A 5,430-nucleotide genomic window follows, 5' to 3' on the forward strand; every position below is an offset into this window, starting at 1 on the left:
ATGCCTAGCTGATGTCTGAAACTAAACCTGTCTAGAATCGAGGTCTGGTCCCCCCATTCCTCCTGTAGTCTGCCCTCCCTCAATGGCGGCAATGCCCACCTTCCAGTTCCTCAGCCCCCAAAACTCAGAATCATTCTTGACTCCTCTCTTCTCTCATATTTCATTTCTAAGCCATCAACACATCCCACTGGCTCTCCCTTCAAAGTATGCCCCAAACCGGACCACATCCTGCCTCGTCGACATTTCCGTCATGGTCTCCGTCACCATCGTTCCCTACCTAGATTACTTCAGCAGCCTCATACCTGGACTCCATGTTTACAAACAAAGTGAAAATATTCATTTATTTTTTTCAGTATAAGTGTAATAGCTTTTTCAAGTAACTACTAAATTATTTGAGAAGAATACTTAAGCTGTTTCTGGCAAACCACTTAATGAACAGATTGTGAGGCATGTCTTTTGGTCTAGAGACACTGTGAAAAAAATTACTGAGATATGGTGAGTTCCCTGAACCTAAAATGTCTGAGACTCATGCTCTGGGCGTTCTCTGGCATTAGGGCCTTTAGACCCTGTGCTGTCTTCAGGGAAAGCGCTTCTTTCACACACCTGCTTGGCCAACATCATCATGTCCTTTGAGTCTCTGCTCAGATGTTGCCCTCATGCTGAGCCCAACTGTGACCCACCCAGTTAAATGGCGACCAGCTTCCTGCTCCATCCTGATCTTCCTCACTTCCTTTTATTGTCCCCCCATATCACACATCACTTCAAGCAAACTCATAATTTGTTTTTTATTTCAATTGCTATTCCCATTAAGATACAAAGAAGAATTTGTCTGCTTTGTTTCCTGATATATTTCAAGTGTTTTAGAATATTCCTGGACCACAGTAAGTACTCAATAAATATGAATTGGAGGATGAACTAAAATAAAACCTTAAGGCTCCCCTGTAGTGGCTGGCTGATTGGATTGTCTCTTTACCAAGAGGAACCTTAAAACTGAGTTGCTAGGAAATGAGACAGGCCTCATCATGACCCTCCCCTTCTTAGAGACAGGTTGTGACTCACTAACAGGCTGAAGGCTATGCAAGACCCTCCTGCAGGTTCTTAATATACATAACAAACCAAACCACTCAAGTTGGTCAGGCGCTTTGTTTTTAATTAACAGACTCTTTATGTTAAGCATTCCTTTTCCCTGACTCCTGGTCTTTCAGACAGGGCCTACCTCTTTCAGCCAATTGTCAGCTAAACAATCTTTAAACCCACCTGTCACCTGTAAGCCCCCCCTTTCCAGACATCCCACCTTTTGGGACCAAACCAATGTATGTTGTTTCACAAACTCACCTGGAATTCCTGTCTCCTAAAATGTATAAAACTAACCTATAACCCCACCACCTCCAGTCCTCTTGCTGAAGGCTTCTTGGTTGTGGTTCTAGGTCATGGTCCTCAAATTTGGCTCAGAATGAACCTCCTTAAACTATTTACAGAGTCTGGCTTCTTTTCCATCAATAGGAAGAATATATTTATTTTAAGATCTTCAAAAGTAGCCACACAAAAAAGAAACATAAGAACAAAAAAGACCTATTAGCTTAGTATAGTCATTCAAAATTTCATGGGCTTTTTAATATTAGATGAGGGTGATTTCCGTAAAGTCCAGGCTAAAGATTGATTCTTACCTGTACAACTATAAAATGAAGCACATCTTCCTTTAAAAAGAAACTAAAAAAAAAAAAAAAAGGCCTTATGTTATTGTAGCTTTACTATCTAAATGCTAAATGATGATGGGAAATTATAGAAAGTGTAATAAGATTAGAAATACTGAATGAGAATAACGCCAATATTGTAAGAGTTTTCTTAAGTACTATTCACTGGATATACTAATTAATCTTCAATAATGGGCAAGTTGCAGTATTAAAAAACCGTGTGCAATGCAACGCCCCTGGCCCCTTGCCTTGAAAGTATACAATTGTGTATATAAACAGTTGCCAATATAGATGAAAAGTTGTTTGTGACTTAAGACCAATATAGACAAGGTGTAATGGGGATTAAGAAGAAAGAGGAGGGAAGAACTTGGGAAACAGCAAGGAGAATTTAAGCATGGCTTTAAATAAGGTTTAGAATTAGAAATGCACAGATTGTGGGGTAGGAGGGGGATGGATCTTCCAGGCAAAGAAAAGGAGAAATATTTTTAAAGTAATTAGAAGGATAAAATAAAGTAAGTCTTGCTTGGCCAGTTGTGAGTAGATTTATATAGCAGTCACTAGCCATAAATATAAATATGTAAATCAGCCTTCATTTATTTGAAGGCCATTTTGAATCCCTCCATAATATTCTACTTTTTTTAGTACTTGTGTCAGTCTTAGGCTTGTGTGCCCTCAAAGTCACGCCTGCCTGTCTGCAGTGCAGGGGGCTGGCTCCAGCAGGCCATAAGGAATTTTTAGGTTTCTGTATCCACTGACTTCTGTCCATGTTTAACTATTAGAAGGTGCCAGAAGAATGAAAATAGGAGAAAGGAAGAAATCAGGGAACCCTCCCTTCTCTCTGCCTTGAGCACTGTTTCTGGCATCAGCTGGATTTCTTTCATGACTTGTGTTTCCAAGCCCTCCAAACAAGGTTAGGCGGTTCCGTGTTCCACCCAGTAAGCTCATTACTATTTATTCTCATGTCTCCACTCTGGTCTTAGAAGCAGGTTCTTGCTTTTCTCAATCCTCAGACTGTCTCACCATCTCATTTGGGTCTGCAGCTCTTCCATTACTTTGGAAATCAGTTCCTTGCTTAAATTTTCTCTGTTGCAAATAATTGAAGTGGCTTCCATTTTTCTGGCTATACCCTGAATTGCGCCCTCCCTATTCATATTTTGATGGCCTAACCCCTACTAGTGCAGAATGTGCCTATAGATAAAGCCTTGGAGGGAAGTCATGGGGATGGCCCTAACCCAGAATGACTGGCATCCTATAAGAACAGGAGATGCAGACACAAACACAGGGACAAGGCCACGTTGAGACAAGGAGGAGAAGTGGCCATCTACAAGCCAGCCAGAGTGGCCTCAGAGGAAACTTTTCAGGAAACATTTTTTAAAGGTGTATTTTCTGTATGGTAATTTAATCAGAATTATTCTGTATGTCATCTGCTGAATGTATGGTAATAAGAAAAGCATACTATTTCATATGGCCACCAGAAGCCATGGCCTCACCTTACTGGTGGGGCAATCTGCTTTTATATACCCAGAGGCAGCATAGTGGAAAAATAAAGACATAATAATGACAGTTATCCTTTCATAGGTATTGTTACATGGGCATACAACATTGAAAGAAGAGTTTTGGGCTCAGCACCTATAGCATAGTGGTTACGGAGTCAGCCACATATGCCAAGGGTGGGGGGTTTGAACCCAGCCCAGGCCAGTTAAACAACAATGACAACTGCAACAAAAATAAAAAATAGCTGGGCATTGTGGTGGACACCTGTAGTCCCAGCTACGTGGGAGACTAGGGGAAGAGAATTGCTTGAGCCCAAGAGTTTGAGGTTGCTGTGAGCTGTGATGCTACAGCACTCTACTGAGGGTGACATAGTGAGACTCTGTGAATGAAAGAAAGAAAGAAAAAGAAAGAAAGGAAGGAAGGAAGGTAGGTAGGTTTTGGAACATTATACTTGGACAAAAAGATAGCTAAGATTAAAAGAAGAAAAAGAAAAATAGAAGAAAAAGTCAGCTTTTCCACCTGCAGTTATATTCAGGATCAGCCATTTGTTCTCTTCAACGGCATATTACAATTTGCTATTAGTATACCTTTACTTACTCAATTTTTGTATGAATTACCTACTAGAACTTCACAAAGGCAAGCACTGTGTCTGTCTAGCCCACAATTATATTTCAGAGGCTAGCCCAGTAACTATTAAATAGCTAATGTTTAATAGATATTTCTTGAATGAATAAAAGAAGGAAAAAAAGCAGAAGAGCAGAAGTGCAGAAGACCAAAGCCATCTCCTCCCCTCAGATATCCTGCACTGTAACCAGGCTAGCCCAGTAACTATTAAATAGCTAATGTTTAATAGATATTTCTTGAATGAATAAAAGAAGGAAAAAAAGCAGAAGAGCAGAAGAGCAGAAGACCAAAGCCATCTCCTCCCCTCAGATATCCTGCACTGTAACCAGAGAAAAGAGAACACAAAATGCAAAACAGCAACAGTAGTGCGGAAGGAAGAGACAGACCTGACAAGCTCAGAGGAAGGAGAGCGAAGGTCCTGATAGGTGGGATTACTGCGGATCTGTAGAAATAACTAAGAGAAAGAGAAAAGACAACCACTGGGGGTTTTCATCAGCATCCACCTCTGAATGTTTTCCATACTGCAAAAGCCATCAGAGTCTCTCTAATGTGCTATTTCATGTCAGACCCGGGCTGTCACAATGAAAGAGTTACACTCTCAACGCGCTCTGTGAAACCGGGGCCGGCAGGAAGTCCACCAGTCACTTCAGTGATGACCACCTGCAAGACCCTCCAGGACGGCACTGGATTCCTGGCCTCTGCGGGTCTATTAGACCTTCTGATGAAAAGCAGGAGTCTCAGGGCACCCGGTGCTCTGAAGTCTGCTCCTCCTGTCCCCTCAGGCTGACTGGAGTGCCCATCTGCCTTGGTTTTCAACAACTGCACAGCAGCCCAGCATGCAGGGAATGAGACATCTACGGGGTAAGGAAGACTGTCAGTCCTTAAAGTGCTCGTCACTTGGTAAAACTGCCTCCAAGGGGCTCAGGTTATTTTTATGCACTGTGGTAAAATATTTTCAACCTAACTTCAAACATTTGGCAACTTCCTACAGAGTATAATTCCGTATCATTAAGTATGATAATTTTCTAATTTTATCTACATTTTTAGATGATTATCACAGACTTTTCATTTCTGGTTGCTGCTTTTTGCCAACTTTCAGTGTATAAAATAATAAGGAAATGTCTCCTAGTATCAAGATTATTTATTATTAATATACATTTTCAGTTAATCTATATTTAAGTACTAAATATACAGTTACTTAAGTATGTGTCCCTTTATAGAATGTATGGGACTCTGACAATATCCTTTAGGAGGTCACCAGTAACTCATTCCCTTATTTCAAATCACACTTTTGCTCACTTATCCATTTTATTTCATTCTAAACATCACAGCAAGATAACACAGATATTGATGTATAGAACTTGCTTGATATTGTACAACATATTTTTCTGCCAGTCGTCATCTGTGCAAAATTAAACTTGTATGTTTCCTCTAAGCTAAATAAAAATTGGTACAATGATGAACTCTATGGAAGAATAATTTGTCTATGTATGACTTCGGTGGATTCAGAAAATTTCCAGAGTCATCAAGAAATTTTTAAGGAACTTTTTCCTTTACTGCAGCCTAATTATCTAAAACAAATTAGAACATGTTCCATAATATTCAACATTAAGAGGAG

The sequence above is a fragment of the Otolemur garnettii genome, unplaced genomic scaffold, assembly GCF_000181295.1.
Source record: "Otolemur garnettii isolate 467f Iridium unplaced genomic scaffold, OtoGar3 scaffold00039, whole genome shotgun sequence".
Lineage (NCBI taxonomy): Eukaryota > Metazoa > Chordata > Mammalia > Primates > Galagidae > Otolemur > Otolemur garnettii.